At 35.7% G+C, this 14079-nt stretch overlaps 1 protein-coding gene across 10 annotated transcripts in view; it reads right to left on the bottom strand.

The window, feature by feature from the left end:
- SOX6 (SRY-box transcription factor 6) overlaps positions 1–13603 on the bottom strand; it is a 263900-nt gene extending 250297 nt beyond the window's left edge. For 4 of the 10 annotated variants that reach the window (XM_050335389.1, XM_050335399.1, XM_050335390.1 and 1 more), the window contains exon 1: positions 13135–13598. The gene's annotated coding sequence lies outside the window, so the exon portion shown is untranslated. Of the gene's footprint in view, positions 1–13134 lie in introns of all 10 variants that reach the window. The other 6 variants (XM_050335394.1, XM_050335397.1, XM_050335391.1 and 3 more) reach the window with 5 other exon arrangements.
- Between the last annotated feature and the right edge of the window lie 476 nt (positions 13604–14079).

Genomic DNA, 14079 nt, shown 5'->3' with positions numbered 1-14079 from the left:
CATACACACCTGACCATCTGTGTGTAGATACATAAATGTATATGTGTCTATGTGTAGACGTCTTTCTTTCTTTGTCCATGCTTTTAGTATATATAAGATTCAAGTCCTAACTGTACAAAGAGAATGTGACCCATCCTTGTGGCTTTTTTCCCCTGTACCCTGTTGTCCAGCTGTAAGCTGTGAAACACATCCAAGTTCCTTAGAACGGGGAGTGTCAAGCCAGGCAGTTCAGGCTGAGCTGTTCCAGTTATCACTCCATTGAAAACGAACAACAACTTCAAGTAACAGAGGCCGTGTATGATTCTGGATCTTTCCCGGCTTGCTTTCTCTAGCTCCCGCCCCCACAGTCTCACCTCTCTCCCACCCTCCCCTACTTACCATAAAGTTATGATGCCCTTTGCTATAATAATGAATGGAATTCCCAGCTTATTATTTTAGAGGCTTAACTGATTCTCAGTGGTTTTCCTGTGTTTAGCACTTATACAAAGAGGCTTTTTCATATGTCTTTCAGCAAATAAACAAATAGGCTTGAAGTCAGTATTCATTTTAGTCGTTTCACCAGATAGTCACATTTATTTTTGAAGATTTATTACTTTCTAATTACACTTTTGAGTCACTCTGCATGCAGTTGTACTACACATCCATCTATAAACCTGGACCTATTACCAGCAAGTAGAATATCTCCAACCTTAAAGTAATCTTTTTATAAAAAGATTTATATCTGCACAATGCTCATTGCTCAAAACCCTAAATATATATAAGAGCTAGACTGTTGGAACCTTGCTTCCCCTTCTGTGTGTTATTTATTTCCAGGTAATCTCAGCTGAGAGCTTTCTAGTGCTGTCACGATGGCCAATTTTATACTGGACATTTTTCCCCGATACAGATGTGTAACTATTTGCCTTTTCTTTACTTCTCTGTAAATGCCATATGGACAGAAATCATTGAGTCACCAGATCATACATTTATTTTTCTGATATATTATGCTGTTTGATGTCATGTTGACATGTAATTGATGTTGGTTTTGCTTTTTTTTGTCTTTGTTTTGTTTCTTGGTTTCAATAAAAAGAGAATTTAAAAAAGGCTGTAGAGTGATGACTTAAGGCACTGACAGACACGAACATAGTATGCATCTCTTTTATGATGTGCTGCTGAGTAAACGGGTATATTTCTAGCTTTAGATAACATATAGGAGACCTCTGAATTTTTATCATATAATGAAGTATTTGTGTAAGCCTAGCCTATAACCTCAAAAGAACTTTTTTTCTCTCACAAGAAGTACATACAGAACATGTTTTCAATAAGGGCTTAACCCATGATTTAAGAGTCAATAAAGAAAGATTTTCCATAAAGAAATGAGAAAGCAACAATAGAAATAAAATACAACATACCAAATATTAAATATGTTCCATCAGCACAACAGTGTCTTTGTACAGTAAAGAGCAGAAGGGGATGATTAATAGTAAAATGGTATATATGTCAAAAGAAAAATAAATGCAATTTAGACAAAGTACACACTTATTAACAGAGAACATCATTTACAGTTATTCAGATGGGAGGAAGGCAAGGATGAAACTAGCAGAGAATGTATTTCACAATGTGAAGTCGCATTCATCTTGGTTCAGGGCTCCCTCCCTCTACAGTTGCAAAATAAAAATAGTGGTGAAATCCTTGCTGACATAAAATTAATGTCTCAGTACCCACTGACTTCAGCGGAATTAGGATTTCACTCAAGCTATTTTAAGGTGCAGTTTCACCAGGCAGACGTCCTGGATCACCAGTGGGAGTGGATCCACACTTCCCCCGAGGTTCCCACAGCAGACACGCTACAGTCACCACCAGCTCTGACAGCCTGGGCACCAACTGGCCTTTCTAGAGGGAAACTGAGTCTATGGAGTGTTTCTCATCCATCCTTCATCTGAATGGCTGCTAACAGGGCCAGCAAATGCCAGGGCTCTCCCAGGTGGCTATACCAGGCACTGGGTTTTGGAGTATGGAGAGGAAAGGAGAGACAAAGGCACTTTGAAACAAGCACAGGTTGAGCTTAGACCAGTGAGAGACAGATTAACATGCCTGATGGACTGAATGTCTGCCCAGCACCTACCAGAAAGCTGTCATCTGAAACCAAGTGAAAGGTTGCAGAGAAATTATTTCTGCATGGTAGTATATTATGAGAAGATTTGGGGAACACCTCCTCTCCATTTGCCAGAAATCTTATAAAAGCTTACTATGTCAAGCATTCCAAGTTTTGAGCTAGACGGATACAAATATGTTATCAGGTTATATCACTCCCTGCAGAAACACAGGGCTCCCTGAAGGTGCCCCAACAGTTTGCCAGTCCAGCCTGTTTGTGAAAACTGGTGATTCACTTTCCACAATGAAATACAACTACAGACGAGTATACATAAAACAGGGGAAAATACAAGGCAGAAAGAAAATTACCATTTCATTTTGCATGCAAGAAACACTCTATATAATAGCTCCATAATCTCTATCCACAATGCTCTAATATTCAAAAAAAAAAACAAAAAAAACCCAAACCAAAACAAACAAACAAACAAAAAAAAAAGGTGTTTATAAGGCAGGAAAGATAAACTTTAAATTAAGAGGAAAGTTTGGAGAAGCTGTAAATTAAGAGAAAACAAAGTTTAAAGAACACCCAGTCTCAAAGCTCCTTCTTAACTGCCTCTCTCAAAATCTTAAACTGTCCCAAAAATACTTTGATTATGGTCTAATCTACTCTACATGACCTTTGCAGAAATTATTCTTTGCAGCTCTGGCAAGTTTCTTTCTCTACCACTTTTGTGAGATGAATGACTCCTTCCATTTGCAAGGAAGTTCTCAGAATCACTGCATTATAGGACTATTATTACTAGAACTCATTGAGCTCTTGCTGTGTTCACAGATTTAAATCTGAAAGCCAGAAATTATAAACATATACCTCATTCAAGATAGTACACACAGGCACAGATTATACAAATTATTTCAGTAATGTACATTATAGCTACAAAAAGAATGACATCAGAAATCTTTATTAGCATCAGACAAGAGCCTCAAATCTTAAATCAACTCACAAAATTTCTCTTTTTCTAAACTCCCTTTGATTTCTTTGCCTATTAAATCCAATTGCTATACGAGTTGGTGCTAGATGCTCTTAAAGTCACACAGAAATTTACCCACCCAGTTTAAAACATATTATCTTGAAATAACATCCTATATGGCAGTTCAATGAAACACCACAGAGACCACCTATGCATTACTCAAATCACTTGCCATCTTGATGCTCCTACAATTTTAATCTCCAGTCATCAATTTTCTTCAGGATTTTACACTTTTCAAAAACAAATATTTCTGCACCTTCTAACTAAACTTCAAGTCCACCTGCACTGCAGGATGTGGGTGCAAACATTTAAACAGAAATCCTCCCACTCTAATCCTAAATGACAGCAAGAATAAAGAAAAAAACACCAGGAACTACTAAAAAGAACTTAAAATTTAACTGAGCATTCCCACTTTCTAGGTATGTAGGTGGAAAATAACACTGTATCAAGACAGCTATCAGTTCTCTCTATTAAAGAACTAGAAGAAATGAGGAGGTCAAGGAAATATGGAAGAGTGAAAGCATTAGAAGGACAGAGAATCCTTGTAATTATATTCTGGACAGTGTCAAAACCATGAATTAAGTAACTCCCTGTCCCCCTCCAAAATCCCAGAGTAGATTATAAATTTTTTGCAGTATTATAATCATCACTAGCAATGTTACGATATACATTTTATTAACAATCCATTCCCTGTAATTCTAAGAACTATGAAGTAAATAATGATTGTCACGCAAGCCTACATTTAAATTACACACAAAAGTCTCACTAAAGAGTATCCATTTTTTTATGAAAGTTGCAAGGAAGTGATCTGATTTTAAGACTGTCATACTTTTAAGCAAATGTAGATTGACTTAAAGTAAACATTGCAGGAGGGAGCTCATGCTCTAGGCTTCACCAAGCAATCAGCAAGGCATCTGACACGCTACAGAAAACCTGCAAAATCCAGCAAATAAATCTTGTAACACCCATTCAGTATCCTACAAAGCACACAGTGGGGAGCTGACACATTATTAACTGACTGTAATTTTCACAAACTGTAACGTACTAAGACCTTTATGACATACGTGTGGTGAAATATATTTTTATATATTATAAATAGCCACGTTTTTAAAGCATGTTAATCAAGATACTTCAAATAAACCATTGGGTCAGGTTAGTAACATCAAAACCATTACATATTACAGTAAGAATACTTAGGAAACATCTCCATCTCATGACTCCACTCTAACAAAATCACCAGCTTTTGATGATGCAGTAAAATGCAACACGACAAAGGGACCGACTTGAGCAACAGAGAAGAACCTTGGGACAGGCTACTGGCACAAAGTGGTGCTTTCCTTGAATATGAGCTTTTAAATCAAATTATATTTGATACTAACTTGCTAAAACCCTGTTCTTTCAATGACAGTAAACTCAGAAGGGACAATGAAGGTTCCAGGGAAGACCTAATGCTATCCAGAAAGAAAGAATTGAAGATGATATGACACAGACATCACCTCCGCTTTCAGTCAAAGCATTTTTCCTTTTGCCTTGGTGAAAATTTATACAACTTAACAGAGGCAAACCTCACCTGCCTCTCTCAGGAACAGCAAAAAGCAATTCTGCAAATGACAGAACACTGGCTTTTGAAGCCTGACATTGTTCTGCCACACACAGGAATTACTTGAGGTCCCAAAGGTTCACAGAGGAAAATGGCACTTTGCCAACTCTCATTACTGCCTGCCAACCTGTAGATAATCTTCTTGTACTGTACTTCATCTGATACTTTCACATTTACAACTCTTTAAAATACTCAGCAGTTTCTATTTAAATAAAAGTAGACAAGATTAAAAAAATAAACCTAAGTAGAAGGTACAGGCTAGATTTGAAAGCTGAAAGCATTTTCCTCACTATTGTCCATTATTCTTTAATGTATCATTCTGTTTCTGCATGTAGGCCAAAAAAATAAATCCAATGTAAACACAAAAGGCAAATACCTTCTGAAGGCCAGGTAAATATTTGAAAAGCAAAAAAGAGATTCTGCTTTTATCTCTAGATCACCCTACAATTTAATGGTTAGTGGAGAGGGGTTTCTTTTTTACTTTCTTGCTTGTTTTTCTTTTTCTCTTTAGTTCAGGGAATGCAGCATGGGCAGGTCCATACTTCATAGTTCACAGAATGGTTATCAACCCATAAATTAGAACAATGGGATAACAAATGTCGGATAACCATACTGGTTACCAAGCAGAGAGAAAAACTGCCACTATAAAAAGTTAAAGGGCAACAAACCAATGTATTGAAAACCTTGATCCAGTATTGTTTCCAAATTATGAAAATTACATGCCTGACCTTTGTCTGTAATTTATAAGCAAAGTGCAGAGACCTGTACGGAGCTTGATTGTCTTAAGGAGATTTCACGAAAAGTAACACCACTCCACAGGGCTAGAGAGGAAAATTTGGGCCTTCAGCTATGTCAGTAGTATTAAATAGTACTAAATACAAGGAAAAAAGGTTATCTGTAAGCTAAAATGGCAAAACATTAATAGTGAGCCCAGAGTCACCTAGTAGAAAGAACAAAGGACTACTTCTGTGAGTACAGGGAACTAATTTCAAGAAGTTTCCAGGTGGGAATAAATCTTTAAAACCAAAATGGAGCCACCAGCACCTTTTCTTGCCTCCCTATTACTAGTCCACAATTCTCAGGCTACCCCTGAACACAAACGTACAAGCGTTCAGTAGTTCTATATTGCTACTCTCAGGTCAATAGCAAGTCTTTACTAATCACACATGAATCCCAGCAATTCCAAAAAAACTCTGCAACCTCATATAATAAGAACCAGTGCTTTCTTAAATTGTGTGGGAAGAAAAATATTTTATTATTAAAATAAAGCCATTGGTGGTAATGTTATTACAAATATTGATGCATAAGAGTGAGGATTTTTTTTTATAGCAACAACTTAAGATAAGGATTTTTGAATAGCAATACCTACAGAGAGAAAAAATACATTTTGGATTATCACTTGCTCGGAGCAGCAAGAAAAAAATAAGGGAAAAGAATATATGGATCAGAAGAAAAAGGAGAGTTTTGTCTCAGGGTTCCACAACGAAATACGGTTTAACTCTCAGTCTCTGTATATGAGACACTATTAAGCAAATATATACCATGAAGTAAAATTATCACTTTAATTAGTTAGCTGGTTAGAGTGAAATTTGTTACAGCATTTGTTACTTTGTCCCAAATCAGTTTCTATAATAAGGTAAATGGTGTAATCAATGGCCAACATAATTTTCACTCAGTTATCCATGCTCGAAGATCTTCTCCTATACAGATAAAACTATCTGAAAATGAAATGTCTATATTTAGATTCTTTATTCTGTATTTCTGTATTGTTATCTTCCACTCATTGACAGCAGATGTATGATTATCACATGGTATAACAACTTAATATATGGTTTTCAACATATAAATGTTCTCATAAAAACTAATATAAAATTATTGCATAACAACGGATTGCATGTCTCATCTATATTTCTCTGATTGATTATGGATTGATAGGTGTTACTTAAGGGCCATCAGCTTTCAAAAAATATACAAAAGAAAAAAAGTCACTGAATATAAACAAAAAAGTTTATTTTAGGGTTAACCACCTGTCCACTGACTTCAGGGGTATAAGAAAACATCTATGTTCAAGCTGTAAAGTGTATGTACTTTATTGTGGGTTTTTTTGACAGAAAAGTGATAAATACTCCTTTTAACTAACTAAAGAGGTCTGATCAGCAAAGCAGGATTAATACTAGAACATAGAATTAATATTTGCTTAGTCTTTTAAGAAAGATTTACAAATAAAAGCTATTTAAAAAAATCTATTTTCCAGCAAACATGAAGAATCTAACTTAGCATCTGAAAGCTATTTTGATTAGGTTAATTTTCAGTTTTCACAATATAATATTACATTAAAACATTATGGTATTGGCAACAGAATAAATGAGAAAAGGAATTATGTTCCAGGCTATTACATAATTTAGGGGACACCAGCTCTTCATGGGTTATTACAGATATTGCCAGGAAGGTAGTTTACTTAAGCTTTTTCCCTTGAAGCCTTTCAAATAAAATCAAAAAATAATTAAAAAAAGAGGAAATAATAGTAATTAAAAAAAAGTTGGCAAAGCATATTGATAGTATCTCTATAATCTCTAAAAGTAATCTTAATAATATTTTAGCTAATAAGTAAACACATACAATTTCCAATTCTCTATCTGTTTAATGCTAGAAATCCTGCAAGAACAAGGTAGAAAATGAGGACAGTTATAGGTCTATTGTTATGCTAGAACTGACCCACACACTTCACAAGTAAAACTGCTAGCAACAACCTGGAAGAACTGTTACGCATTCTCATCAACTACTGTTTTTATCCAGTGATTCTCAACAATATTTGACGACAGTATATTAATCTTATAAATTATAAATTATCATCTCTGAAAGTAGAATGATGTATAAGACAGACAATATTTTTAAGGAAGTGTGAAGCTTTGTGCCCAACATTAATATGAAAGTTACGTAGGGTATTATTATGAAATGTACACACATGGCCACAGACTAATAAGTATGTATGTTCCCATACATATATATGCAACTACATGTATATATTTACATAAGTAGAAATAAATATAAATAGTTGAGAAAATGGACTTGCATCCATGTATTTATGTAGTTCTGTGTGTGCTTAAATACACATATACATAAATATGCAGATAACAAGCTCTACAGCCTACATATAACTATATGTTGTTTAGACAGACACAGATATACATAATGTGCATGGAACTCGGTTGGTTGGTATCAGTCAATCTATTTTGCACAGTTTTAACAGCTTTTGAGGAGTTATTCAAACATACGGGCACATCTTTTAAACTAAAACTGTTGCTTCACTGCTGGAGCTACAGAAGTAAAATCCAAAGATCACCACCAACGAATCAAAATTCAACTAAAAATTAGTGTTTTAACAGTAAAGGTGAAGTAAAGCAAAACATTCTTTCTACATATGCCTCTATGTTGTTGAAAGAGTGCAGGCAACTTTATTTCTACAGCTTCTATGATCATCTAAGACCTAAGGCTGATTGTCAGGCCAACTTAATGTTGATTGTATCCTTAAAGGATAATGGTGTGATAGGGCAAAAAAGAACAGAAAAAGGCTCAATAATTTATTTGCTGGCACCAAATTCCTTTCTAACTTATTCCCTGAAAACATCAGTTGTAGGAAGATGAGAAAATGACATTTCTCATACACTGCAGAAATTATTATCAATACTAGTAGATGAAGTAGTCACTTCTTACCCCTTCCTTTCTTGGCTTGCTAAAAACAGCTAAAAGCAGATAACAGAAGACTCAGGACATACTAACATTGGACTACATGTCATAGCTGTAGGGTGCAGGAGAGAATAACCCTAATGAAGTCCATATACTGTCTTTAGAACTATATCAGTATAGCTCAAAGCAGAATCTGATCCTCCCCAAACCACAAAGCCGCTATTACTGATGATTGTTTCAGTTGACTTCGACATCAATTCCAAAACTTAGCTCTTTCTTTGAAATAGGAAGTCCAGGCAACTATGCACTGAATGCCTAGATCTGAACCCTGACAAGCAAGGGAAGCTTATTATTCTCCTTCCTATAACACAGTGGCTCCCTTCCTAATAGGCATTTAGAACAAAACAATGTTTCTCTCCTGCAGGGTTTTATTTGGCCTTTAGATTAAACAACACTCTAGGTTAGCAATCAGGTTTACCAGACAGTTGTCACGGGGTCACTAGCAGCTACTTTGCTTTCCCTCAAAACTGTGCTCTGTAAGGTGATGAAAGTGTTAAATGGACTACAACTGACGGGAAAAGCAGAAAGAAAAATCAATAATGTCCTAAAAATACTTCTTTTAAAGAAAAAGCAGTCTACTGAAAAATCATAGGCAAAAAAGATTCAGTATAAACCCTAGTAAATCATGTAGATTACCTCAGTAAATGCTAAAAGCCTACACTGGTAAAGCAAGAACGAAGAAATTTGTGATTTAGCTCACATTTTTCATGCAAAAATTGGGATGTATGCTTATACATATGGCTTTTTTTAAATCCAAGTTAACAGGGAGGTAGAACAAATGTCTTCAAAGTGGATCTAAATAAGCACAGTCCTTATGAAAACTCTGCTTTGGAAAAACAAAAAAAAAAAAAAAAAAAAGAGCATAAACAGTAAGGATTTGGCTACTGCACTTCTCACTAAGGTTTAAACAGATGATTCTTCCACTGTAAAATCACAAGATACTTGCACACAGAGATAAACTATTAGGCAGCACACAAACTGTTATACATCATTTACTTTATCCATCCCTGTTCAGAGGTAGAAAGGCCAAAAGGATGCCATTGAGCAGTGATGGCATCTGTGCACGATAATGCTGCTGAAGTGCCCAGCTTTGGCCTCCTCCCAGCACCATGGAGTTTGGTTGTTTGACCTATTTAAGCAGAAGCACCCTGACAAATCTCCTCTCTGTTCTGAACATCATTGTTTGCTTCTTACACTGAACACCTGCACATCACAGCCTCATCAGTCCGGTTAGTAAAACAGATCCATTTGTGGGACAACACTCAATCTACTGTCCTTTGGCTCTCACAGATGTGGGTGAATATAGTTAGAGCAAATTTCCTGGGGGTTTTGCCTTGGTTGGTTGTTTTTGTTGGGCTTTTACTGCAATTGAAACATGTTGGTGTTTAGACTAGGTAAGTTTAATTTTTTTTTCCAGCTCCAAGATCTTACAATGTATTTCCTCCTAGGAGAGTTCTAATGATTCTATATTCTCTCTAAGATCTTGCAGAGGTAGACATCTATATGCAAAGCCCTAAGATCACCCTGAATTTGTCCTTTTTCATGACACAACCTTGTAATTTTATGTCTGACCACTCTAAGCTGCTGATGCTCCATAAGGACTCTGTAAAAGCTAGAGTTGTTCGTGAGGATTTTTGGTAATATTACAGCCTGAAGCAAGGCTAAGCACCAGCTGCACCATATTTATCTACTTGTTTATGAAAGAGTTTCCCCCTCATTGTGTGGATAACTGACCTTAGCCACAGCTAATAAGACATGAGCTTCCTTGAACTATGCAGTTTTAGACTGAATCTTATAAAATACTTCAGTGTTATCCATATAGCTTCACTGAGCTTCTAATGAACTAAAACACACTCTCTCTCCAGTACTGTCATCACAGACAAGGTGTGGTCCAAGGAACAAAAATAATCTGGCTCAACCTTTGCTTTGGCCTTTTGTTTTTGTAGACAAGCTTCTTCCTAGGTCCTACCAGGTTTTCATAAAGTAGAGAATCAAGCAACATACAGATATTTATGCTCCACCCTAACTATCATCTCATCTTAGTGCCCCAACCATGTAGTGGCAGGAATGGCTTACTGCAGGCTAACTGCTTCAGTAGCCTCCCCTGAGTGCAGCTGTATTTCCAGATGTGTGTCTAGAAAATGCAACAATTTCACTTAACTTGAAAACCCTGCTCAGTCAAACTAGTTCCACTAAATCAGATGATGTCTTATCAACCTATTCCAGACATGTCTAACTTTTTTTTTAGTTTCTTTTCTGCTTTTTTCTTTTTTTTTTTTTCCTGTAATACACAACTGAGAACAGCTACAACTAGCTAAAAAGCAAAGATCATGTCAGCCATGCTAAACTGACTTGTAGGGGGACATTTTTAACAGGTTACACTACCATGCTGTTGAATTTGAGATGAGTCACTGGAATGGGCACAAAAAAAGACAGTTTCTGCTTGATACCTTTTGTTTCCATTTTTTATTTAAGGATATTACTTTTATCCCAGTTGATACAAATAATAATAATTAAATAACACCTAATTTACGCTGGTTTACTGTTGCAGGGGGTCAAGACTGATTCTCCTCAGTTTTAAATTTTTAATTATAAAACGGTTATTAAATTCTGTCTGTTGAACCAGCACAGTGCTAAAGATCAACTGTCAACTACATATATATACACAAAATACAATAAATCCTGAAATACTACTTCAAAATCCAACCAATTTGTCTAATTTGCGGGTTAGTACACACATAAGTAATATAATCACCTTAATCATTCCAAATAAGCACACAGTGAGTTTTGTTTTGGTTTTGTTTTTTTTTTTCCCCAGCAGCACTTTACTAGTTGTTCCTGATGATGTTCCAAGCAGAGCATTCCAAAGAGTCACTCGTGCAGGAAAACAGTTGAGCTAAACTCAAGTTGCCAGTTCTTTTCTAATTTTAAGTTTAGCTTTCCCATTCTGAAGCAAGCGTTCCTCTCCAATACTAGTTAAAAGAGCTTATCTAATTTAACTTTCATATTTTCCTTAAACATCTGGGAAACTTCATTTCTCTAATCAGTTTCTTACTTTCCTCCACTAATTACAATCTTGTTTTTTCTACGTATATCATTTCCTGTGCGATAATTTTTTCATCATTGGGTTTCTTGCTCTTTATATATTTCCTAGATGCTGGTGTTCAAACTCAGAAAATGCAGCTTGTTTGTGTTGTCCCCACTCTCCTTAAAAAACTCACCTAAAATGTGCCACAAAAAGCTATTTGCCTCTATGTATACCTGAATATTTAGCATAGCTTCCAAAATGCCACCATTTGTTGCCCAGATAGCTCCATCATCAGCAAATTCTAGGATTTTAATTTACTCTAACATGATGAGACGCCCTTCAGAGAAATTGGCCACCAGCTGTCTCTCTGCTCGAGGAGGCCAAAGTCACACGCAAAACAATGACGCTTGTCAGACAAACGCCACTTCTCTGTTTCACTTTCCTCACTGCCTGTTCTTCTTTTCTATTTCTCATTTGCCCGAGGCCATATCTTAATCCCATTCCCCAAATTAAAAGCTTTCTTCCTTTCTCTATGGCTCATGAAAGGTTGCCACATAGAACTACATTGCTATAGGGGCTCAGTCCTCAAAGTTGGAATACTTTCAGTTTTTATCTGTATTTTCATTCTTGTATCAGCCTTTCATATAGCTTTCAGGCTATTTCATACATAATAGGCTAAAGTCTGGAGATGATAAACTCTTTTTCACTGAGACAGACACTGTAGTTACATCATATTCATACTGAATTCCATTCTACACAAAAATAAGGATTTTTTTTTTAATTCTGCTAATTTAAGTAACAGCACATAATGCAGTAAAAGTTATTAAATGCTGTATATAGACGTTCTAGTCTCCACAGTAACAGACCATCATTTAAAAGATTTTGCACAACCCTCATAATACATTAAAGAGTGGAGAATACATTGAAAACAATAAATGCTTATCATACCTATTCATTAGTATCGGAGCACAAATACAACGGACAAATTTGAAAGCTGACCCAAGACAGGGTTTTGAGTTTTTAAAAAAATTTCCAAAATTATAAGAAGATTATGTTCAACTGACCTAATGGTTTGGTTTGCATTTTCTGTATAAACACAGTGGTATGTTTACCAAACATCCATTTCCTTCTAACCTTAGATCACAGATTTTTGAAATCCCACCAAAAAAAAGGGGGTTTTTAAATGAACACAGTTGTGTTCACAATATCAAAACAAACGTGAATAAATCATTCAGACTGTGTGAAAACTGAAATCTAATAACTTAGAATGAAAGAGCTCTGCAACATAAAAGTTCCCGTAAACCTCCACAGTATGTTCAGGCACAGCTAAAGACAGACTTACGTAATACATTAGCTTGCAATTGCAAAGGACTCTTCAGGTTTTGTAATCAGTTCTCACACTTAACCACAAACCAGAAAAGAACTGTTATGATATTTCACAGTTACATACGTTGCATAGCTTAGAAATATATCTTCTTACCAAAGTTAAACACAAGTTTAATTTCTTTCATTCATTTGAGGAAACTGAGGATCAACATATGCTGTTTCACATGCTGATACTTTAGTAAAATAACAAAGATTATTTTAAAAACTAAACTCTCTTGTAATGAAAAACAGAAAGAAAAGATTTTATTCCTTTGAGAAGATGATTAGCTTACCTGGTTTTGCCATTCCACACCGACAGCCCGAACAATATTATCAGCTCTTCAGGTACTAATTCTTGCTAACTGGAAGGATATTTTCTCTCTTGCTGGATTAATAATCAACTTTCCTGATAGTTCATTTGTAATTCTCTGCTGGTTAACCCTTTGCAGGGTTCCCATTTTGAACTAAGCGCCCTATACTATTCAGTTCATTTTAATACAAAAAAAACCAAAACTCATGATACTACCTACATGAGAAATAACAAAATAAAGAGGAAAAAATACTAACAGGTTATCTTAAAAAACTAAAAGCTTATAAATACTTAAAACCAGACTTTCTCTGAACGACTACTTACTAAACCTAAGAGCCAGTGAAACAATGCATCAACAAACTGGAAGCTGTAAAGTCCAATGGCTCATACGACTGCACACTCCCATGAAGCTACTACTCGACCTCTCATCTTCAGCAAATGTGTAAGTATGACACATGCCTGCTTAATTCTGAACCTAACATCTTTTATTATTGGATAGTGTGCTGAGAAATTACCACAGTTATCAGTTTGTGCAAGGCCACCCATCTGTGTTGTCAGAAAGCAAGAGCAAGAGTGGCCAGGAGTAAAAATGAGATAAGAGAGGCCCAGAATAGCTAAAAAGGGGAGTTCAAATGAGGTCAGAACAGTTTAAAATGGGATACCTAGAAATTATATGTAATTTTATTTTCCAAGAGTAATAGTAGCAAATTACATATATTTCATTAGTTTCATAAAAATTCAATACATTTTGTCAGTTTTGTTGTGAAATGAGTAAAAAGATTATAACACAACCTGGTAAAAGGGTTTAAAGATCTCATATAAGAGGGTGAAACACTCTGGAAATGGTGACCTAAAGAAACTGGTCTTTGGGGGATATCAGATGGACCTTGGGATATGGACAGAGGTACAAGGAAGAGAAAAATAAACT

Source organism: Myiozetetes cayanensis, unplaced genomic scaffold (genome assembly GCF_022539395.1).
Source record: "Myiozetetes cayanensis isolate MyiCay16 unplaced genomic scaffold, myiCay2020 scf6-25, whole genome shotgun sequence".
Lineage (NCBI taxonomy): Eukaryota > Metazoa > Chordata > Aves > Passeriformes > Tyrannidae > Myiozetetes > Myiozetetes cayanensis.
This window is presented reverse-complemented; position numbering and strand designations above follow the sequence as displayed.